This window comes from Balaenoptera borealis, assembly GCF_965194805.1.
Source record: "Balaenoptera borealis genome assembly, contig: HAP1_SCAFFOLD_582, whole genome shotgun sequence".
Taxonomy (NCBI): Eukaryota; Metazoa; Chordata; class Mammalia; order Artiodactyla; family Balaenopteridae; genus Balaenoptera; species Balaenoptera borealis.
The window spans coordinates 48,160-74,273 of NW_028123617.1; the positions used below are offsets into that span (position 1 = coordinate 48,160).

General features: G+C 42.6%; 1 long non-coding RNA gene across 1 annotated transcript; it reads left to right on the plus strand.

Annotated features, from left to right (window-relative positions):
* Positions 1–261: 261 nt before the first annotated feature.
* Positions 262–13,794, plus strand: LOC309621527. Its single transcript, XR_014240069.1, has 2 exons — positions 262–339; positions 13,367–13,794. It is a non-coding gene; the product is annotated as an uncharacterized lncRNA (long non-coding RNA).
* Positions 13,795–26,114: the final 12,320 nt, after the last annotated feature.

Below are 26,114 nucleotides of genomic sequence, written 5' to 3' on the forward strand. Positions count from 1 at the left end.
TCTTCTCCATGGCTGGACCCTAAATAATATTCCTTTACCTGCTAAGTGGTATCTAGAGAGAGGGATAGGTTTAATAAATACCCTATCCCTAACGCGTAACCTAACCCTAACTCCTAACCGAACCCTTACACGTACCGTAATCCAAATTCGTACCCTAAATCGAGCCCTAACCCTGAAACAAACCCTAACCCTAACCGTAACCCATGCCCTACTCCGTATCCTAACGGGTACCCGAACCTGTACGCTAAGCCGTACCCTAACCCTAACCCTAACCCTAAGCTACCCTTGAATGCTTCTGCCTCCAATAGATTTCCTAAGCACTAGTGTTTTAAGGAACAGGTTACAGAGAGAATCCTCATATGATTTCTTTATAATGGATGTGTCCTTTACTTATCCTAGTCTCTAAACTCTTCTCCATGGCTGTACCCCAAATAATATTCCTTTACGTGCTACGTAGTATCTGGAGAGTGGGATAGGTTTAATAAATACCCTAACCGTAACGTGTACCCTAACCCTAACCCCTACCCTAACACTAACACGTACCCTAATCCTAACCTGTACCCTAAACCGAGCCCTAACCCTAAAACTAACCTTAACCCTAACCCTAAATCATACCCTACGCCATACCCTAACCTGTACTCGAAACTGTACGCTAAGCCGTATCCTAATCCTAACACTAAACCTAAACCTAACCCTGAGCTACCCTTGACTGCTTCTGCCTCCAATAGATTTCCTAAGCACTAGTGTTTTAAGGAACAGGTTAAAAAGCGAATCCTAATGTGATTTCTGGATAATGGCTGAGTTCCTTATCTTATCCTAGTCTCTAAACTCTTCTCCATTCCTGGACCAGGAATAATATACCTTTACGTGCTAAGTGGTATCTAGAGAGTGGGATCGGTTTAATAAATACCCTAACCCTAATGCGTACCCTAACCCTAACCCCTACACTAACCGTACCACGTACACTAATCCTAACCCGTACCCTAAACCAAGCCCTAACCCTGAAACTAACCCTAACCCTTACCGTAACCCATACCCTATGCCGTACCCTAACCCGTACCCGAACCCGTACGTTAAGCCATACCCTAACACTAACCCTAACACTAAGCTACCCTTGACTGCTTCTGCCTCCAATAGATTTCTTAAGCACTAGTGTTTTAAGGAACAGGTTGAAAAGAGAATCCTCCTGTGATTTCTGTATAATGGGTGTGTTCCTTAACTTATCCTAGTCTCTAAACTCTTCGCCATGGCTGGACCTGAAATAATATTCCTTTATGTGTTATGTGGTATCTAGAGAGGGGGATAGGTTTAATAAATAACCTAACCCTAACGCGTATCCTAACCCTAACCCCTACCCTAACCCTAACACATACCCTAATAATAACCCTTACCCTAAACCGAGCCCTAACCATAAAACTAACCCTAAACCTAACCCATACACTACGCCGTACCCTAAACCGTACCCGAAACTGTATGCTAAGCCGTACCCTAACCCTAACCCTAACCCAAGCCTAAACACTAAGCTACCTTTGACTGCTTCTGCCTCCAATAGATTTCTTAAGCACTACTGTTTTAAGGAACAGGTTAAAAAGAGAATCCTCATGTGATTCCTTTATAATGGGTGTGTTCCTTTTCTTATCCTAGTGTCTAAACTCTTCTCCATGGCTGTACCCCAAATAATATTCCTTTACGTGCTAAGTGGTATCTAGAGAGTGGGATAAGTTTAATAAATACCCTAACCCTAATGCGTAATCTAACCCTAACCCCTACAGAAACTCTAACACATACCCAAATCTAATCTGTACCCTAAACCGAGCCCTAACCCTAAACCTAAATCATACCCTATGCCGTACCCTAACCAATATCCGAACATGTACGCTAAGCCGTGCACCCAACCTAACCCTAACGCTAACACTAACCCTAAGTTACCCTTGACTGCTTCTGACTCCAATAGATTTCCTAAGCACTAGTGTTTTAGGGAACAGGTTAAAAAGAGAATCCTTATGTGATTTGTTTATAATGGGTGAGTTCATTATCTTATGCTAGTCTCTAAACTCTTCTCCAAGGCTGGATCACAAAAAATATTCCTTTACCTGCTATGTGGTATCTAGACAATGGAATAGTTTTAATATATAACCTAAACCTAACGTGTAACCTAACCCTAACCACTACCCTAACCCTAACATGTACCCTAATACTAACCCATACACTACACCGAGCCCTAAGCCTAAAACTAACCCTAACCCTAACCATACCCTACGCTGTACCCTAACCCGTACCCGAACCCGTACCCAAAGCAGTACCCTAACCATAACCCTAACCCTAACCCTAAGCCTAACCCAAAGCTACCCTTGACTGCTTCTGCCTCCAATAGATTTTCTAAGCATTAGTGTTTTAAGGAACAGGGTAAAAAGAGAATCCGCATGTGCTTTCTGTATAATGGGTGTGGTCCTTACCTTATCCTAGTCTCTAAACTATTCTCCATGGCTGGACCCCAAATAATATTCCTTTACGTGCTATGTGGTATCTAGAGAGTGGGATAGGTTTAATAAATACCCTAATCCTAACGTGTACCGAAACCCTAACCCCTACCCTAACCATAACCCATACACTAATCCTAACCCATACCCGAAACCGAGCCCTAAACCTAAAACTAACCCTAACCCTAACCCTAACACATACCCTACGCCGTACCCTAACCCATACCAAAACCCGTACCATAAGCCGTACCCTAACCCAAACCCAAACCCAAACCCTAACCCTAAGCTGCCCTTGACTGCTTCTGCCTCCAATAGATTTCCTAAGCACTAGTGTTTTGAGGAACAGTTTAAAAAGGGAATCCTCAGGTTATTTCTGTATAACGGGTGTGTTCCTTATCTTATACTAGTTTCTAAACTCTTCCCCATGGCTGGATCCCAAATAATATTCCTTTACGTGCTATGTGGTATCTAGAGAGTGGGATAGGTTTAATAAATAGCCTAACCCTAACGCGTACCCTAACCCTAACCCCTACCATAACACTAACACGTACCCTAATCCTAACACGTACCCTAAACCGAGCGCTAACCCTAAAACTAACCATAACCATAACCCTAAACAATACCCTACGCCGTGCCCTAACCCGTACCCGTACCCATATGCTAAGCCTACCCTAACCTTTACCCTAACCCTAAGCTACCCTTGTCTGCTTCAGCCTCCAATAGATTTCCTAAGCACTAGTGTTTTAAGGAACAGGTTAAAAAGAGAATCCTCATATGATTTCTTTATATTGGGTGTCTTCCTTTTCTTATCCTAGTGTCTAAACACTTCTACATGGCTGGACCCCAAATAATATTTCTTTACGTTGTAAATGGTATCTAGAGAGTGGGATAGTTTTAATAAATAACCTAACCCTAACGCGTAATCTAACCCTATCCCCTACCCTAACTGTAACACATACCCAAACCTAACCTGTACCCTTAACTGAGCCCTAACCCTAAAACTAACCCTAACCTTAACACTAAACCATACCCTACACCGTACCCTAAGCCGTACACGAACCTGTAGCCTTAGCCATACCCTAACACTAACCCTAACCCTAACCCTAACTCTAAGTTACCCTTGACAGCTTCTGCCTCTAATAGATTTCCTAAGAACTAGTTTTTTAAGGAACAGGTTAAAAAGAGAATCCTCAGGTGATTTCTTTATACTGGGTGTGGTCCTTATCTTTCCCTGGTGTCGAAACTCTTCTCCATGGCTGGACCCCAAATAATATTCCTTTACATGCTAAGTGGTATCTAGAGAGCGGGAAGAGTTTAATAAATAAACTAAACCTAACGCGTAACCTAACCCTAACCCTAACCCCTACCCTAACCCTAACACGTACCCTAATACTAACCCGTATCTTAAACGAGTCCTAACCCTAAATTTAACCCTAACTCTAACCCTAACCCATACCCTATGCTGTACCTTAACCCGTAACCGAACCCGAACCCTAAGCCGTACCATAAACCTAACCCTAACCCTAAGACTAACCCTAAGCTACCCTTGACTGCTTCTGCCTCCAATAGATTTTCTAAGCACTAGTGTTTTAAGGAACAGGTTAAAAAGAGAATCCTCATGTGATTTCTTTATAGTGGCTGTGGTCCGAATCTTTCCCTAGTGTCTAAACCCTTCTCTATGGCTGGACCCCAAATAATACTCCTTTACATGATAAGTGGTATCTAGAGATCGGGATAGGTTTAATAAATACACTAACCCTACCGCGTACCCTATCCCTAACCCGTAGCCTAATCCTAAACCGTAACCTAAACCGAGCCCTAAATCTAAAACTAACCCTAACACTTACGCTAACACATACCCTATGCCATACCCAAACCCGTACCCGAAACCATACCCTAAGCCGTACCCTAACCCTAACCCTAACCCTAACCCTAACCCTAACCCTAACCCTAACCCTAAGCTACCCTTGACTGCTTCTGCCTCCAATAGATTTCCTAATCACCAGTGATTTAAGGAACAGGTTGAAAAGAGAATCCTCATGAGATTTCTTTATAGTGGGTGTGGTCCTTATCTTTCCCTAATATCTAAACCCTTCTCCATGGATGGACCCCAAATAATATTCCTTTACATGCTAAGTGGTTTCTAGAGAGTGGGATAGGTTTAATAAATACCCTAACCCTAACGCATACCCTAAACCTAACCCCTACCCTAACACTAACACGTACCCTTATCCTAACCCGTACCCTAAACCAAGCCCTCACTCTAAAACTAAACCTAACTCTAACCCTAATCCATACCCTAAGCCATACAGTAACCCGTACCCGAACCCGTACCCTAAGCCGTACCCTAACCATAACCCTAACCATAACCCTAAGCTACCCTTGACTGCTTCTGCCACCAATAGGTTTCCTAAGCACTAGTGTTTTAAGGAACTGGTTAGAAAGAGAATCCTCATGTGATTTCTGTATAGTGGGTGTGTTAATTATCTTATCCTAGTGTCTAATCTCTTCTCCATTGCTGGACCCCAAATAATATTCCCTTAACGGCTAACTGGTATCTAGAGAGTGGGATAGGTTTAATAAATACCCTAACCCTAACACGTACCCTAACCCTAACCCTAATCCTAACACGTACACTAATCCTAACCCGTACCCTAAACCGAGCCTTAACCCTAAAACTAACCCTAACCCTAACCCTAACCTAACCCAACCCTAAGCTACACTTGACTGCTTCTGCCTCCAATAGATTTCCTAAGCACTAGTGTTTTAAGGCACAGGTTAAAAAGAGAATCCTCATGTGATTTCTTTATAATGGGTGTGTTCCTTATCTTATCCTAGTGTCTAAACAATTCTCCATGGCTGGACCCCAAATAATATTTCTTTACGTGCTAAGTGGTATATAGAGAGTGGGATAGGTTTAATAAATAAACTAACCCTAATGCGTAATGTAACCCTAACCCCTACCTTAACTCTAACACATACCCAAATCTAACCTGTACCGTAAACCGAGCCCTAATCCTAAAACTAACCATAACCCTAACCCTAACCCATACCCTACGCCCTGCCCTAACCCATACCCAAACACGTACCCTAAGCCATACCCTTACCCAAACACTAACCCTAACCCTAACCCTAAGTTACCCTTGACTGCTTCTGCCTCCAGTAGATTTTCTAAGCACTAGTGTTTGGAGAAAAAGGTTAAAAATAGAATCCTCATGTGATTTCTGTATAATGGGTTTGTTCCTTAAGTTATCCTAGTCTCTAAACTCTTCTCCATGGCTGGACGCCAAATAATACTCCTTTACGTGCTAAGTGGTATCTAGAGAGTGGGATAGGTTTAGTAAGTACCCTATCCCTAACGCGTACTCTAACCCTAACCCCTACCATAATTCTAACAAATACCCAAATCTAACCTGTACCCTAAACCGAGCCCTAACCCTAAAACTAACCCTAACCCTAAAGCCTACCCTACGCCGTACCCTAACCCTAACACTAACAATTAACCTAACCCTATGCTACCTTTGACTGCTTCTGCCTCCAATAGATTTCCTAAGCACTAGTGTTTGGAGAAAAAGGTTAAAAATAGCATCCTCATGTGATTTCTTTATTATGGGTGTGTCCCTTATCTTATCCTATTGTCTAAACTCTTCTCATGGCTAGACCGCAAATAATATTCCTTTACGTGCTATGTGGTATCTAGAGAGTGGGATAGGTTTAATAAATAACCTAACCCTAATGTGTACCCTAACCTTAACCCCCACCCTAACCCTAACACGTAAACTAATCATACCCCGTATCCTAAACCGAGCCCTAACCGTAAAACTAACCGTAACCCTAACACTAAACCATACCCTACACCGTACCCTAACCCGTACACGAACCCATACCCTAAGCCGTATCCTAACCCTAACTCTAACCCTAACCCTAACCCTAAGCTACTCTTGACTGCTTCTGCCTCCAATAGATTTTCTAAGCACTAGTGTTTTAAGGAACAGGTTAAAAAGAGAATCCTCACGTGATTTCTTTATAGTGGGTGTGGTCCTTATCTTTCCCTAGTGTCTACACACTTCTCCATGGTTGGACCCCCAAAAATATTCCTTTACATGCTAAGTGGTATCTGGAGTGTGGGATAGGTTTAATAAATACCCTAACCCTAAAGCGTAACCTAACCCTAACCCTAAACCTAACCCTATTGTACACTTGAATGCTTCTGCCTCCAATGAGTTTTCTAAGCACGAGTGTTTTTGAGGAACACGTTAAAAAGAGAATCCTCATGTGATTTCTGTATAATGGGTTTGTTCCTTATGTTATCCTAGTCTCTAAACTCTTCTCCATGGCTGGACGCCAAATAATATTCCTTTACGTGCTAAGTGGTATCTAGAGAGTGGGATAGGTTTAATAAATACAATAACCCTAACACGTACCCAAACCCTAACCCTTACCCTAAGGCTAACACGCACCCTAATCCTAACCAGTACCCTATACTGAGCCCTAGCCCTAAAACTAACCCTAACCCTAACTCTAAGCCATAACCTATGCCGTACCCGAACCCGTACGCTAAGACGTACCCTAATGCTAACACAATCCCTCGCCTTACACGAACACCTCCCCGAACCCGTACCCTAAGCCGTACCCTAACCCTAACCCTCACACTAACCATAACCCTAAGCTACCCTTGACTGCTTCTGCCTACAATTGATTTCCTAAGCAAGAGTGTTTTAAGGCACAGGTTAAAAAGAGAATCCTCATGGGATTTCTTTATAATGGGTGTGTTCCTTATCTTATGTTACTGTCTAAACTGTTCTCCATGGCTGGACCCCAAATAATATTCCTTTACATGCTAAGTGGTATCTAGAGAGTGCGATAGGTTTAATAAATACCCTAACCCAAACACGTACACTAACCCTAACGTGTACACTAACGCTAACACATACCCTAATTCTAACTCGTACCCTAAACCAAGACCTAACCCTAAAACTAACTCTAAACCTAACCCTAACACATACCCTATGCCGTACCCTAACCTGTACCCGAACTCGTATCCTATACCGTACCCTAACCCTAACCCTAACCCTAACCTTATGCTACCCTTGACTGCTTCTGCATCCAATAGATTTCCTAAGCACTAGTGTCTTAAGGAACAGGTTAAAAAGAGAATCCTCATGCGATTTCTTTATTATGGGTGTGTTCCTTATCTTATCCTATTGTCTAAACTCTTCTCATGGTTGGACCCCAAATAATATTCCTTTACATGCTATGTGGCATCTAGAGAGTGGGATAGGTTTAATAAATACCCTAACCCTAATGTGTACCCTAACCCTAACCCCTACCCTAAACCTAACACGTAACCTAATCCTATCCCGTACTCTAAACCGAGCCCTAACCCTAACCCTAACACTAACCCATACCCTATGCTGTACCCTAACCCCTACACGAACCCATACCCTAAGCTGTACCCTAAACCTAACTCTAACCCTAACCCTAACCCTAAGCTACCCTTGACTGCTTCTGCCTCCAATAGATTTCCTAAGCACTAGTGTTTTAAGGAACAGGTTCAAAACATAATCCTCATGTGATTTCTGTATAATGGGTGTGTTCCTTATCTTATCCTAGTGTCTAAACTCTTCTCCATGGCTGGACCCCAAACAATATTCCTTTACGTGCTAAGTGGTATCTAGAGAGTGGGGTAGGTTTAATAAATACACTAACCCTAACGCGTAACCTAACCCTAACCCCTACCCTAACCCTAACACATGCCCTATTCCTAACCCGTACCCTATAACGAGCCCTAACCCTAAAACTAACCCTAACCCTAAACCATACCCTATGCCGTACCCTAACCCCTATCTGAACCCACACCCTAAACCGTGCCCTAACCCTAACCCTAAGCTAACCTTGACTGCTTCTGCTTCCAATAGATTTCCTAAGCACTAATGTTTTGAGGAACAGGTTAAAAATACAGTCCTCATGTGATTTATGTATACAGGGTGTGTTCCTTATCTTATCCTAGTGTCTAAACTCTTCACCATGGCTGGACCCCAAATAATATTTCTTTACGTGCTAAGTGGTACCTAGAGAGTGGGACAGGTTTAATAAATACCCTAACCCTAATGCGTATCCTAACCCTAACCACTACCCTAACCCTAACACGTAACGTAATCCTAAACCGCACCCTAAACCGAGCCCTAACCCTACAACTAACCCTAACCGTAACAGATACCCTACACCGTTCCCTAACCCCTATCTGAATCCGAACCCTAAGCCGTACCCTAATCCTAACCATAACCCTAAACCTAAACCTAAGCTTCCCTTGACTGCTTCTGCCTCCAACAGATTTCCTAAGCACTAGTGTTTTAAGAAACAGGTTAAAAAGTGAATCCTCATGTGATTTCTGTATACTGGGTGTGTTCCTTATCGTATCCTAGTGTCTAAACTCTTCTCCATGGCTGGACCCCAAATAATATTCCCTTACGTGCTAAGTGGTATCTAGAGAGTGGGATAGGTTTAATTAATACCCTAACCCTAACGCGGACCCTAACCCTAAACACTACCCTAACCCTAACACGTACACTAATCCTAAGCCATACACTAACCCGAGCCCTAACCCTAAATCTAACCCTAACCCTAACCTTAACCCATACCCTACGCCATACGCTAACCCGTACCCGAAACCGTGCCCTAAGCCATACCCTAACCCTAACCCTAACCCTAACCCGAAGCTACCTGGACTGCTTCTGCCTCCAGTAGATTTCCTAGGCACTAGTGTTTTAAGGAACAGGTTAAAAAGAGAATCCTCATGTGATTTCTTTATAATGGGTTTGTTCCTTATCTTATCCTGGTGTCTAAACTCTTCTCCATGGCTGGACCCCAAACAATATTCCTTTACGTGCTAAGTGGTATCTAGAGAGTGGGATAGGTTCAATATATACCCTAACCCTAACGCGTACTCTAACCCTAACCCCTAAATTAATTCTAACAAATACCCAAATCTAAACTGTACCCTAAACCGAGCCCTAACCCTAAAACTAACCCTAACCCTAAAGCCTACCCTCCGCCGTACCCTAACCCGTACCCGAACCCTATGCTAAACCGTACCCTAACCCTAACCCTAACCCTAACCCTATGCTACCCTTGACTGATTCTGTATCCAATAGATTTCCTAAGCACTAGTGTCTTAAGGAACAGGTTAAAAAGAGAATCCACATGTGATTTCTTTATAATGGGTGTGTTCCTTATCTTATCCCAGTGTCTAAACTCTTCTCCATGGCTGGACCCCAAACAATATTCCTTTACGTGCTAAGTGGTATCTAGAGAGTGGGATAGGTTTAATAAATATCCTAACCTTAACGTGTAACCTAACCCTAACCCTTACCCTAACCCTAACACGTACCTTAATCTTAAACCTTACCGTAAACCGAGCCATAACCCTAAAACTAACCCTAACCCTAAACCATACCCTACGCCGTACCCTATCCCCTATCTGAACCCGCATCCTAAGCCGTGCCCTAAACCTAACCCTAACCCTAACCCTAACCCTAAGTTACCCTTGACTGCTTCTGCCTCCAGTAGATTTCCTAAGCACTAGTGTTTTAAGGAACAGGGTAAAAAGAGAATCCTCATGTGATTTCTTTATAATGGATGTGTTACTTATCTTATCCTAGTGTCTAAACTCTTCTAAATGTTTAGACCCCAATAAAATTCCTTTACGTGCTACGTGGAATCTAGAGAGTGGGATAGGTTTAATAAATTCAATAACCCTAACGCTTACCCTAAACCTAACCCCTACCCTAACCCTAACAGGTAGCCTAATCCTAACCCATACCCTAAACCGAGCCCTAACCGTAAAACTAACACTAACACTAACCCTAACCTATACCCTACGCCGTACCCTAAACCGTACGAGAACCAGTATGCTAAGCCGTAGCCTAACCCTAAACCTAACCCTAAGCTACCCCTGACTGCTTCTGCCTCCAATAGATTTTTCTAAGCACTAGTGTTTTGAGGAACAGGTTAAAAATAGAATCCTCATGTGATTTCTGTATACTGGGTATGTTCCTTATCTTATCCTAGTATCTAAACTCTTCTCCATGGCTGGAACCCAAATAATATTCCTTTACGTGCTAAGTGGTACCTAGAGAGTGGGATAGGTTTAATAAATACCCTAACCCTAACGCGTATCCTAACCCTAACCCCTACCCTAACCCTAACACGCAGCCTAATCCTAACCCGTACCCTAAATCGAGCCCTAACCCTAAAATTAACCCTAACCGTAACAGATACCCTATGCCGTACCCTAAACCCTATCTGAACCCATAACCTAAGCCGTACCCTAACCCTAACCGTAACCCTAACACTAAACCTAAGCTTCCCTTGACTGCTTCTGCCTCCAATAGATTTCCTAAGCACTAGTGTTTTAAGGAACAGGTTAAAAAGAGAATCCTCATGTGATTTCTGTATACTGGGTGTGTTCCTTATCTAATCCTAGTCTGTAAACCCATCTCCATGGCTGGAAGCCAAATAATATTACTTTACGTGCTAAGTGGTATCTAGAGAGTGGGATAGGTTAAATAAATACCCTAACCTTAACGCGTAACCTAACCCTAAACACTACCCTAACCCTAACACGTACACTAATTCTTACACATACCTTAAACCGAGCCCTCAACCTGAAACTAACCCTAACCCTAACCCTAACCCATACACTACACCGTACCCTAACCCGTACCCGAACCCCTGCCCTAAGCCGTACCCTAACCCTAAACCTAACCCTAACCCGAAGCTACCTTGACTGCTTCTGCCTCCAATAGATTTCCTAAGCACTAGTGTTTTAAGGAACAGGGTAAAAAGACAATCCTCATGTGATTCCTTTATAATGGGTGTGTTCCTTATCTTATCCTCGTGTCTAAACACTTCTACATGGCTGGACTCCAATAAAATTCTTTTACGTGCTACATGGAATCTAGAGAGTGGGATAGGTTTAATAACTACAATAACCCTAACGAGTACCCTAAACCTAACCCCAACCCTAACCGTAACACGTAGCCTAATCTTAACCCGTACCTTAAACTGAGCGCTAACCCTAAAACTAACACTAACACTAACCCTAACCTATACCCTATGCCGAACCCTAAACCGTACCCGAACCAGTATGCTAAGCCGTAGCCTAACCCTAAACATAACCCTAAGCTACCCATGACTGCTTCTGCCTCAAATAGATTTCCTAAGCACAAGTGTTTTAAGGAACAGTTTAAAAAGAGAATCCTCATGTGATACCTTTATAATGGGTGTGTTCCTTATCTTATCCTAGTGTCTAAACTCTTCTCCATGGCTGGAACCCAAATAATATTCCTTTATGTATTAAGTGGTATCTAGAGTGTGGAATAGGTTTAATAAATACCCTAACCCTAACGCGTATCCTAACCCTAACCTCTACCCTAACCCTAACATGTAGCCTAATCCTAACCCGTACCCTAAATCGAGCCCTAAAACTAAAACTAACCATAACCCTACCATAACACATACACTACGCCATACTCTAACCGGTATCCAAACCCATCCCCTAAGCCGTACCCTAACCCTAACTCGAAACCTAACCCTAAGCTACCCTTGACCGCATCTGCCTCCAATAGATTTTCTAAGCACTAGTGTTTTGAGGAACAGGTTAAAAATAGAATCCTCATGTGATTTCTGTATACGGGGTATGTTCCTTATCTTATCCTAGGATGTAAACTCTTCTCCATGGCTGGAACCGAAATAATATTCCTTTACGTGCTAAGTGGAACCTAGAGGGTGGGATAGATTTAATAAATACCCTAACCCTAATGCGTAACCGAACCGTAAACCCTACCCTAATCCTAAAACGTACCCTAATCCAAACCGTACCCTAAACCGAGCCCTAACCCTAAAATTAACCCTAACCCTAACCCATATCCTACGCCATACCCTAACCCGTATCCGAACCTGTCCCCTAAGCCGTACCCTAAGCCTAATCCTAACCCTAAGCTACCCTTGACTGCTTCTGCCTCCAACAGATTTCCTAACCACTAGTGTTTTAAAGAACAGGTTAAAAAGAGAATCCTCATGTGATTTCTTTATAATGGGTGTGTTCCTTATCTTATCCTATTGTTTACACTCTTCTCCATGGCTGGAACCAAAATAATATTCCTTTACGTGCTAAGTGGTATCTAGAGATTGGGATAGGTTTAATAAATACCCTAACCCTAACGCGTACCCTAACCCTAACCCCTACCCTAACCCTAACACGTAGCCTAATCCTAACCCGTACCCTAAACCAAGCGCTAACCCTAAAACTAACCCTAACCCTATCCCTAACATATACCCTATGCCGTGCCCTAACCCGTACCCAATCCAGTATGCTAAGGGGTAGCCTAACCCTAAACCTTACCCTAAGCTACCCTTGACTGCTTCTGTCTCCAATAGATTCCCTAAGCAGTAGTGTTTTGAGGAACAGGTTAAAAATACAATCCTCATGTGATTTCTCTATACTGGGTGTGTTCCTTATCTTATCCTAGTATCTAAACTCTTCTCCATGGCTGGACCCCAAATAATATTCCTTTATGTGCTAAGTGGTACCTAGAGAGTGGGATAGGTTTAATAAATACCCTAACCCTAATGCGTATCCAAAACCTAACCCATACCCTAACCCTACCACATACCCTAATCCTAACCCGTACCCTAAACCGAGCCCTAAACCTAAAACTAACCCTAACCCTCACCCTAACCCATAACCTACGAATTACCCTAACCCGTACTCGAATCCGTGCCCTAAGCCGTACCCTAACCCTAAACCTAACCGTAACCCTAAGCTACCCTTGACTGCTTCTGCCTCCAATAGATTTCCTAAGCACGAGTGTTTAAAGGAACAGGTTAAAAAGAGAATCCTAATGTGATTTCTTTATAATGGGTGTGTTCCTTACCTTATACTAGTGTCTAAACTCTTCTCCATGGCTGGACTCCAAACAATATTCCTTTACATGCTAAGTGGTATCTAGAGAGTGGGATAGGTTTCATAAATACCCTAACCCTAACGCATACCCTAACCCTAACCCTTACCCTAATCCTAACACGTACCTTAATCTTAAACCTTACCCTAAACCGAGCCCTAACCCTAAAACTAAACCTAACCCTAAACCATACCCTACGCCGCACCCTAACACCTATCTGAATCTGCACCCTAAGCCGTGCCCTAACCCTAACCCTAACCCTAACCCTAACCCTAAGCTACCCTTGACTGCTTATGCCTCCTATAGATTTCCTAAGCACTAGTGTTTTAAAGAACAGGTTAAAAAGAGAATCCTCATGGGATTTCTTTATAATGGGTGTGTTCCTTATCTTATCCTATTGTTTAAACTCTTCTCCATGGCTGGAACCCAAATAATATTCCTTTACGTGCTAAGTGGTACCTAGACAGTGGGATAGGTTTAATAAATACCCTAACCCTAACGCATATCCCAACCCTAAACCCTACCCTAACCCTAAAACCTAGCCTAATCCTAACCCGTACCCTAAATCGAGCCCTAAACCTAAAATTAACCCTAAACCTAACCCTAACCCATACCCTACGCCACACCCTATCCCGTATCCGAACCCGTCAAATAAGCCATACCCTAACCCTAACCCTAACCCGAACCCTAACCCTAAGCTACCTTTGACTGCTTCTGCCTCCAATAGATTTCCTAAACACTAGTGTTTTGAGGAACAGGTTAAAAATAGAATCCTCATGTGATTTCTGTACACTGGGTTTTTTCCTTATCTTATCCTAGTATCTAAACTCTTCTCCATGGCTGGACCCCAAATAATATACCTTTACGTGCTAAGTGGTACCTAGAGAGTGGGATAGGTTTAATAAATGCCCTAACCCTAACGCGTGTCCTAACCCTAACCCCTACCCTAACTCTAACACATACTGTAATCCTAACCCGCACCCTAAACCGAGCCCTAACCCTACAACTAACCCTAACCGTAACAGATACCCTATGCCGTACCCTAACACCTATCTGAACCTGTAACCTAAGCCGTACCCTAACCCTAACCGTAACGCTAACCCTAACCCTAAGCTTCCCTTGACTGCTTCTGCCTCCAATAGATTTCCTAAGCACTAGTGTTTTAAGGAACAGGTTAAAAAGAGAATCCTCATGTGATTCCTTTATAATGGGTGTGTTCCTTATCTTATCCTAGTGTCTAAACTCTTCTCCATGGCTGGTCCCCATATAATATTCCTTTACGTGCTATATGGTATCTAGAGAGTGGGATAGGTTTAATAAATACCCTAACCCTAACGTGTACCCTAACCCTAACTCCTACCATAACACTCACACGTACACTAAACCGAACCCTAACCCTAAAACTAACCCTAACCCTAAACCATACCCTACGCCATACCCTAACCCGTACCCAAACCAGTATGCTAAGCCTTACCCTAATCCTAACCCAAACCCTATCCCTAAAACTAACCCATTCCCTACCCTGTACCCTAACCCATACCCGAACCCGTACCCTAAGCCATACCCTAACACTAACCCTAACCCTAACTCTAACCCTAAGCTACCCTTGACTGCTTCTGCCTCCAATAGATTTCCTAAGCACAAGTGTTTTAAGGAACAGTTTAAAAAGAGAATCCTCATGTGATTCCTTTATAATCGGTGTGTTCCTTATCTTATCCTAGTGTCTAAACTCTTCTCCATGGCTGGTCCCCATATAATATTCCTTTACGTACTAAGTGGTATCTAGAGAGTGGGATAGGTTTAATAAATAGCCTAACCCTAACGCGTACCCTAACCCTAACCTCTACCCTAACCCTAACACGTACCCTAATCCTAACCCGTACCCTAAACCGAGCCCTAGCCCTAAAACTAACGCTAACCCTAACCCTAACCCATACCCTACGCCGTACCTTAACCCATACCCAAACCCGAACCCTAAGCTACCCTTGACTGCTTCTGCCTTCAATAGATTTCCTAAGCACTAGTGTTTTGAGGAACAGGTTAAAAAGGGAAACCTCATGTGATTTCTGTATAATGGGTGTGTTCCTTATCTTATACTAGTTTCTATACTCTTCTCCATGGCTGGACCCCAAATAATATTCCTTTATGTGCTATGTGGTATCTAGAGAGTGGGATAGGTTTGATAAATACCCTAACCCTAACGTGTACCCTAACCCTAACTCCTACCATAACAGTAACACGTACCCTAAACTGAGCCCTAACCCTAAAACTAACCCTAACCCTAAACCATACCCTACACCATGCGCTAACCCGTACCTGAACCCGTATGCTAAGCCTACCCTAACCCTAACCCTAAGCTACCCTTGACTGCTTCTGCCTCCAATAGATTTCCTATGCACTAGTGTTTTATGGAACAGGTTAAAAAGAAAATCCTCATATGATTTCTTTATAATGGGTGTGTTCCTTTTCTTATCCTAGTGTCTAAACTCTTCTCCATGGCTGGACCCCAAATAATATACCTTTACGTTGTAAATGGTATCTAGAGAGTGGGATAGTTTTAATAAATAACCTAACGGTAACGCGTAATGTAACCCTAACCCCTACCCTAACTCTAACACAAACCCAAATCTAACCTGTACCCTAAAACGAGCCCTAACCCTAAGACTAACCCTAACCTTAACACTAAACCATACCCTACGCCATACCCTAAACCGTACACGAAAATGTAGCCTTAGCCGTACCCTAACACGAACCGGAACTCTAACCCTTACCCTAAGCTACCCTTGACTGCTCCTGCCTCCAATAGATTTCCTAATCTCTAGTGTTTTGAGGAACAGGTTAAAAAGGGAATCCTCATGTGATTTCTGTATAATGTGTGTGTTCCTTATCGTATCCTAGTCTCTAAACTCTTCTCAATGGCTGGACCCCAAAGAATATTCCTTTACTTGCTATGTGGTATCTAGAGAGTGGGGTAGGTTTAATAAATACCCTAACCCTAACGTGTACCCTAACCCTAACCCCTACCCTAACCATAAACCGTACACTAATGCTAGCCCTTACCCTAAACCGAGCCCTAACCCTAAGATTAACCCTAACACTAAAATTTACTCATTCCCTACGCCATACCCTAACCCGTACCCTAACCGGTACCCTAAGCCGTACCCTAACACTAACCCTAACCCTAAACCTATCGCTAAGCTACCCTTTACTGCTTCTGCCTCCAATAGATTTCCTAAGCACTAGTGTTTTAAGGAAGTGGTTACAAAGAGAATCCTAATGTGATTTCTTTATAATGTGTGTGTTCCTTATCTTATACTAGTTTCTACACTCTTCTCCATGGCTGGACCCCAAATAATATTCTTTTATGTGCTAAGTGGTATCTAGAGAGTGGGATAGGTTTAATAAATAACCTAACCCTAATGCGTATCCTAACCCTAACCCCTACCCTAACACTAACACGTAGCCTAATCGTAACCCGTACACAAAACATACCCTAACCCTAAAATTAACCCTAACCCTAAACCTAACCCATACCCTACGCCATACCCTACCCCATATCCGAACTCGTCCAATAAGCTGTACCCTAACCGTAAGCCTAAACCTAACCCTAACCCTAAGATACCCTTGACTGCTTCTGCCTCCAATAGATTTCCTAAGCACTAGTGTTTTAAGGAAAAGGTTAGAAACAGAATCCTCATGTGCTTTCTTTATTATGGGTGTGTTACTTTTCTTATCCTAGTGTCTAAACTCGTCTCCATTCCTGGACCCCAAATAATATTCCTTTACGTGCTAAGTTGTATCTAGAGAGTGGGATAGGTTTAATAAATAAACTAACCCTAATGCATAATCAAAACCTAACCCCTACCCTAACTCTAACACATACCCAAATCTAAACTGTACTCTAAACCGAGCCCTAACCCTTAATCTAACCCTAACCCTAAAGCCTACCCAATGCCGTACACTAACCCGTACCTGAACCCGTATGCTAAGCCGTACCCTAACCCTAACCCTAACCCTAACCCTATGCTACCCTTGACTGTTTCTGCCTCCAATAGATTTCCTAAGCACTAGTGTCTTAAGGAACAGGTTAAAAAGAGAATCCTCATGTAATTTCTTTATAGTGGGTGTGGTGCTTATGTTTCCCTATTGTCTAAACCCTTCTCCATGGCTGGACCCCAAATAATATTCCTTTACATGCTAAGTGGTATCTAGAGTGTGGGATAGGTTTAATAAAAACCCTAACCCAAAGCGTAACCTAACCCTAACCCCTACCCTAACACGTACCCTAATCCTAACCCATGCACTAAAGCGAACCCTAAGCCTAAAACTAAGCCGAAACCTAACCCTAACCCATACCCTACACCGTACCCTAACCCGTACCTGAACCCATATGCTAAGCCGTACCCTAACCCTAACCCTAACCCTATCCATAACCCTAAGCTACCCTTGACTGCTTCTGCCCCCAATAGATTTTCTAAGCACTAGTGTTTTGACGAACAGGTTAAAAAGAGAATCCTCATGTGATTTCTGTATAATGGGTTTGATCCTTATCTTATCCTAGGCTCTAAACTCTTCTCCATGCCTGGACCCCAAATAATATTCCTTTACGTGCTATGTGGTATCTAGAGAGTGGGATAGGTTTAATAAATACCCTAACGCTAATGCATAACCTAACACTAACACGTACCCTAATCCTAAACCGTACCCTAAACAGAGCCCTAAACCTAAAACTAACCCTAACCCTAACCCTAACACATACCCTACGAAATACCCAAACCCGTACCCGAACCCGGACCCTATGCTGTACCCTAAACCTAACCCAAAGCCTAACCCTAACCCTAAGTTACCCTTGACTGCTTCTGCCTCCAATAGATTTCCTAAGCACTAGTGTTTTGAGTAACATATTAAAAAGAGAATCCTCATGTGATTTCTTTATAATGGGTGTGTTCCTAATCTTATCCTAGTGTCTAAAATGTTCTCCATGGCTGGTCCCCAAAATAATATTCATTTACGTGCTAAGTGGTATCTAGAGAGTGGGATAGGTTTAAGAAATACCCTAACCCTACCGTGTACACTAACCCTAACTCCTACCATAACCCTAACACGTACCCTAATCCTAACTCATACCCTAAACCGAGCCCTAACCCTAAAACTAACCCTAACACTAACCCATACCCTATGCCGTACCCGAACCTATACCCAAACCCGTACCCTAAGCCGTACCCTAACCCAAACCCTAACCCTAACCCTAAACCTAAGCTACCCTTGACTGCTTCTGCCTCCAATAAATTTCCTAAGCACTAGTGTTTTGAGGAACAGGTTAAAAAGGGAATCCTCATGTGATTTCTGTATAATGGGTGTGTTCCTTATCTTATACTAGTTTCTAAACTCTACTCCATGGCTGGACGCCAAATAATATTCCTTTACGTGCTATGTGGTATCTAGAGAGTAGGATAGGTTTAATAAATACCCTAAACCTAACGCGTACCCTAACCCTAATCCCTACCCTAACACTAACACGTACCCTAATCCTAACACGTACCCTAAACGGAGCCCTAACCCTAAAACTAACCCTAACCCTAACCCATACACTACGCCGTAACCAAACCCGAACCCGAACCCGTATGCTAAGCCTACCCTAACCCTAACCCTAACCCTAAGTTACCCTTGACTGCTTCTGCCTGCAATAGATTTACTAAGCACTAGTGTTTTAAGGAACAGGTTAAAAAGAGTATCCTCATGTGATTTCTTTAGAATGGGTGTGTTCCTTTTCTTATCCTAGTGTCTAAACTCTTCTCCATGGCTGGAACCCAAATAATATTCCTCTATGTTGTAAATGGTATCTAGAGAGTGGGATAGTTTTAATAAATAACCTAACCCTAACGCATAATCTAACCCTAACCCCTACCCTAACTCTAACACATACCCAAATCTAACCTGTACCCTAAACGGAGCCCTAACCTTAAAACTAACCCTAACCTTAACACTAAACCATACCCTATGCCGTACCCTAAACCGTACACGAACCTGTAGCCTTAGCCGTACCATAACACTAACCCTAACCCTAACCCTAACCCTAAGCTACCCTTGACTGATTCTGCTTCCAATAGATTTCCTATGCATTAATTTTTTAAGGAACAGGTTAAAAAGAGAATCCTCATGTGATTTCTTTATAGTGGGTGTGGTCCTTATCTTTCCATGGTGTCTAAACTCTTCTCCATGGCTGGACCGCAAATAATATTCCTTTACATGCTAAGTGGTATCTAGAGAGTGGGATAGGTTTAATAAATACCCTAACCCTAACGCGTACCCTAACCCTAACACCTACCCTAACCCTAACACGTACACTAATCCTAACCTGTACCCTAAACCGAGCCCTAACCCTAAAACTAACCCTAACCCTAACCCTAACCTACCTCAAACCTAAGCTACACTTGACTGCTTCTGCCTCCAATAGATTTCCTAAGCACTAGTGTTTAAAGGCACGGGTTAAAAAGAGAATCCTCATGTGAGTTCTTTATAATGGGTGTGTTCCTTATCTGATGCTATTGTCTAAACACTTCTCCACGGCTGGACCCCAAATAATAGTTCTTTACGTGCTAAGTGGTTTATAGAGAGTGGGATAGGTTTAATAAATAAACTAACCCTAATGCGTAATCTAACCCTAACCCCTACCCTAACCCTAACACATACCGAAATCTAACCTGTACCCTAAACCGAGCCCTAACCCTAAAAGTAACCCTAACCCTAAAGCATACCCTACGCCGTACTCTAACCCATACCCGAACCCGTACGCTAAGCCGTACCCTAACCCAAATCCAAACGCTAACCCTAACCCTAAGTTACCCTTGACTGCTTCTGCATCCAATAGATTTCCTAAGCACTAGTGTTTTAAGGAACAGGTTAAAAAGAGAATCCTCGTGTGATTTCTTTATAATGGGTGTGTTCCTTTTCTTATCCTAGTGTCTAAACTCTTCTCCATGGCTGGAACCCAAATAATATTCCTCTACGTTGTAAATGGTATCTAGAGAGTGGGATAGTTTTAATAAATAACCTAACCCTAACGCGTAATCTAACCCTAACCCCTACCCTAACTCTAACACATACCCAAATCTAACCTGTACCCTAAACCGAGCACTAACCTTAAAACTAACCCTAACCTTAACACTAAACCATACCCTATCCCGTACCCTAAACCGTACACGAACCTGTAGCCTTAGCCATACCATAACACTAACCCTAACCCTAACCCTAACCCTAAGCTACCCTTGACTGCTTCTGCATCCAATAGATTTCCTAAGCACTAATTTTTTAAGGAACAGGTTAAAAAGAGAATCCTCATGTGATTTATTTATAGTGGTGTGATTTATTTATAGTGGGTGTGGTCCTTATCTTTCCATGGTGTCTAAACTCTTCTCCATGGGTGAACCGCAAATAATATTCCTTTACATGCTAAGTGGTATCTAGAGAGTGGGATAGGTTTAATAAATACCCTAACCCTAACGCGTACCCTAACCGTAACACCTACCCTAACACTAAACTTAACCCTAAAACTAACCCTGACCCATACCCTATGCCGTACCCGAACCCGTAATGTAAGCCGTACCCTAACCCTAACCCTAACGCTAACCCTAAGCTACCCTTGACTGCTTCTGCCTCCAATAGATTTCCTAAGCACTAGTGTTTTAAGGAACAGGTTAAAAAGAGGATCCTCATGTGATTTCTTTATAATCGGTGTGTTCCTTATCTTATCCTAATCTCTAAATTCTTCTCCAAGGCTGGACCCAAATAATATTCCTTTAAGTGGTACGTGGTATTTAGAGAGCGGGATAGGTTTAATAAATACACTAACCCTAACTCGTACCATAACCCTAACCCCACCCTAACCCTAACACGAACTGTAATCCTAACCCGTATCCTAAATGAGGCCTAACCCTAAAACTAACCCTAACCCTAACCCTAACACATACCCTATGCCATACCCTAACCTGTAACCGAACCCGAACCCTAAGCCGTACCCTCACACTAACCCTAACCCTAAACCTAACCCTAAGCTACCCTTGACTGCTTCTGCCTCCAATAGATTTCCTAAGCACTAGTGTTTTAAGGAACAGTTTAGAAAGAGAATCCTCACGTGATTTCTTTATAATGGGTGTGTTACTTATCTTATCCTAGTGTCTAAACTCTTCTCCATGGCTGGACCCCAAATAAAATTCCTTTACATGCTAAGTTGTATCTAGAGATTGGGATAGGTTTAATAAATACCCTAACCCTAACGCGTACCCTTACCCAAACCCCTACACTAACCCTAACACGTACCCTAATCCTAACACGTTCCCTAAACCGAGCCCTAACCCTAAAACTAACCCTAAACCTAACCCTAACCCATACCCTAGGCCGTACCCTAACCCGTATGCAAAGCCGTACCCTAACCCTAACCCGTACCCTAACCTGTACCCTAATCCTAACCCATACCCTAAACCGAGCCCTAACCCGAAAACTATCCCTAACCCTAACCCTAACCCATATCCTACGCCGTACCCTAACCCATACCCGAACCCGTATGCTAAGCCTATCCTAATCCTAACCGTAACCCTATCCCTAATCTACCCTTGACTGCTTCTGCATCCAATAGATTTCCTAAGCACTAGTGTGTTAAGGAACAGTTTAAAAAGAGAATCCTCATGTGATTTCTTTAAAATGGGTGTGTTCCTTTTCTTATCCTATTGTGTAAACTCTTCTCCATTGCTGGACTCCAAATAATATTCCTTTACGTGCTAAATGGTATCTAGAGAGTGGGATAGGTTTAATAAATAAGTTAACCCTAACGCGTAATGTAAACCTGAAACCTACCCTAACTCTAACACATACCCAAATCTAACGTGTACCCTAAACCGAGCCCTAACCTTGAAACTAACCCTTGCCCTAACACTAAGCCATACCCTATGCCGTACCCTAACCCGTACACAAACCTGTAGCCTTAGCCGTACCCTAACACTAACCCTAACCGTAACACAAACCGTAAGCTACCAATGACTGCCTCTGCCTCCAATAGATTTCCTAAGCACTAGTTTTTTAAGGAACAGGTTAAAAAGAGAATCCTCATGTGATTTCTTTATAATGGGTGTGCTCCTTATCTTTCCATGTTGTCTAAACTCTTCTCCATGGCTGGACCCCAAATAATATTCCTTTACGTTCTAAATGGTATCTAGAGTGTGGGGTAGGTTTAATAAATACCGTATCCCAAATGCGTACTCTAAACCTAACCCCTACCCTAATTCTAACAAATACCCAAATCTAACCTGTACCATAAACCTAGCCCTAACCCTAAAACTAACCCTAACCCTAAAGCCTACCCTACGCCGTACCCTAACCCGAACCCGTATGCTAAGACGTACCCTCACCCTAACCCTAATCCTAACCCTAACCCTATGCTACTTTTGACTGCTTCTGCCTCGAATAGATTTCCTAAGCACTAGTGTCTTAAGGAACAGGTTAAAAAGAGAATCCTCATGTGATTTCTTGATAGTGGGTGTGGTCCTTATCTTTCCCTAGTGTCTAAACACTTCTCCATGGCTGGATCCCAAATAATATTCCTTTACATGTTAAGTGGTATCTAGAGTGTGGGATAGGTTAAATAAATACCCTAACCGTAAAGCGTAACCTAACCCTAACACCTACCCTAACACTAACACGTACCCTTATCTTAACCAGTACCTGAAACCGAGCCGTAATTCTAAAACTAACCCTAACCCTAACCCTAATCCATACCCTACAACGTAAGTTAACCCGTACCCAAACCTGTACCCTAAGCCATACCCTAACCCTAACGCTAACCCTAACCGTAACCCTAAGCTACCCTTTACTGTTTCTGCCTCCAATAGATTTCCTAAGTACTAGTGTTTTAAGAAACTGGTTAAAAAGAGAATCCTCATGTGATTTCTTTATAATGGGTGTGTTCCTTAAGTTATCCTAGTGTCTAAACTCTTCTCCACGGCTTAACCCCAAATAATATTCCTTTATGTGCTAAGTGGTATATAGAGAGTGGGATAGGTTTAATTAATACACTAACTCTATCACGTACCGTAACCCTAACCCTAACACGTACCATAATCTTAACCCGTAACGAAAACGAGCCCTAACCCTAAAACTAACCTTAACCCTAAACCTATACCATACCCTACGCTGTACCCTTATCCATAACCGAACCCGTACCCTAAGCCGTACCCTAACCCTAACCCTAACCCTAACCCTATGCTTCCCTTGAATGCTTCTGCCTCCAATTAGTTTTCTAAGCACTAGTGTTTTGAGGAACAGGTTAAAAAGAGAATCCTCATGTGATTTCTGTATAATGGGTTTGTTCCTTAAGTTATCCTAGTCTCTAAACTCTTCTCCATGGCTGGACGCTAAATAATATACATTTACGTGCTAAGTGGTATCTAGAGAGTGGGATAGGTTTAATAAATAACCTAACCCTAACACGTACCCTAACCCTAACACCTACCCTAATGCTAATACGTACCCTAATCCTAACCCGTACCCTATACCGAGCCCTAACCCTAAAACTAACCCTAACACTAACCCATACCCTATGCCGTACCCGAACCCATACCCTAAGACGTACCCTAACCCTAACCCAATCCCTAACCATAAGCTAGCCTTGATTGCTTCTGCCTCCTTTAGATTTTCTAATCACTAGTGTTTTAAGGAACAGGTTAAGAGGAGAATGCTCATGTGATTTCTTTATAATGGGAGTGTTCCTTTTATTATCCTAGTGTCAAAACTCTTCTCCATGGCTGGACCCCAAATAATATTCCTTTACGTTCTAAAGGGTATCCAGAGAGTGGGATAGTTTTAATAAATACCCTAACGCTAACACGTAATCTAACCCTAACCCCTACCCTAACTCTAACACATACCCAAATCTAACCTGTACCCTAAACCGAGCCCTAACCCTAAATCTAAACCTAACCCTAAAGTATACTCTACGCCGTACCCTAAACCGTACCCGAACCCGTACCCTAAGCCATACCCTAAACCTAACCCTAACCCTAAACCTAACCCTAAGCTACCTTTGACTGCTTCTGCCTCCAATAGATTTCCTAAGCACTAGTGTTTTAAGGAACAGGTTAAGAAGAGAATCCTCATGTCATTTCTTTATAATGGGTGTGTTCCTTTTCGTATCCTAGTGCCTAAACTCTTCTCCATGGCTGGACCACAAATAATATTCCTTTACGTGCTAAGTGGTACCTAGAGAGTGGGATAGGTTTAATAAATACCCTAACCCTAACGCGTATCCTAACCCTAACCCCTACCCTAACCCTAACACGCAGCCTAATCCTAACCCGTACCCTAAATCGAGCCCTAACCCTAAAATTAACCCTAACCGTAACAGATACCCTATGCCGTACCCTAAACCCTATCTGAACCCATAACCTAAGCCGTACCCTAACCCTAACCGTAACCCTAACACTAAACCTAAGCTTCCCTTGACTGCTTCTGCCTCCAATAGATTTCCTAAGCACTAGTGTTTTAAGGAACAGGTTAAAAAGAGAATCCTCATGTGATTTCTGTATACTGGGTGTGTTCCTTATCTAATCCTAGTCTGTAAACCCATCTCCATGGCTGGAAGCCAAATAATATTACTTTACGTGCTAAGTGGTATCTAGAGAGTGGGATAGGTTAAATAAATACCCTAACCTTAACGCGTAACCTAACCCTAAACACTACCCTAACCCTAACACGTACACTAATTCTTACACATACCTTAAACCGAGCCCTCAACCTGAAACTAACCCTAACCCTAACCCTAACCCATACACTACACCGTACCCTAACCCGTACCCGAACCCCTGCCCTAAGCCGTACCCTAACCCTAAACCTAACCCTAACCCGAAGCTACCTTGACTGCTTCTGCCTCCAATAGATTTCCTAAGCACTAGTGTTTTAAGGAACAGGGTAAAAAGACAATCCTCATGTGATTCCTTTATAATGGGTGTGTTCCTTATCTTATCCTCGTGTCTAAACACTTCTACATGGCTGGACTCCAATAAAATTCTTTTACGTGCTACATGGAATCTAGAGAGTGGGATAGGTTTAATAACTACAATAACCCTAACGAGTACCCTAAACCTAACCCCAACCCTAACCGTAACACGTAGCCTAATCTTAACCCGTACCTTAAACTGAGCGCTAACCCTAAAACTAACACTAACACTAACCCTAACCTATACCCTATGCCGAACCCTAAACCGTACCCGAACCAGTATGCTAAGCCGTAGCCTAACCCTAAACATAACCCTAAGCTACCCATGACTGCTTCTGCCTCAAATAGATTTCCTAAGCACAAGTGTTTTAAGGAACAGTTTAAAAAGAGAATCCTCATGTGATACCTTTATAATGGGTGTGTTCCTTATCTTATCCTAGTGTCTAAACTCTTCTCCATGGCTGGAACCCAAATAATATTCCTTTATGTATTAAGTGGTATCTAGAGTGTGGAATAGGTTTAATAAATACCCTAACCCTAACGCGTATCCTAACCCTAACCTCTACCCTAACCCTAACATGTAGCCTAATCCTAACCCGTACCCTAAATCGAGCCCTAAAACTAAAACTAACCATAACCCTACCATAACACATACACTACGCCATACTCTAACCGGTATCCAAA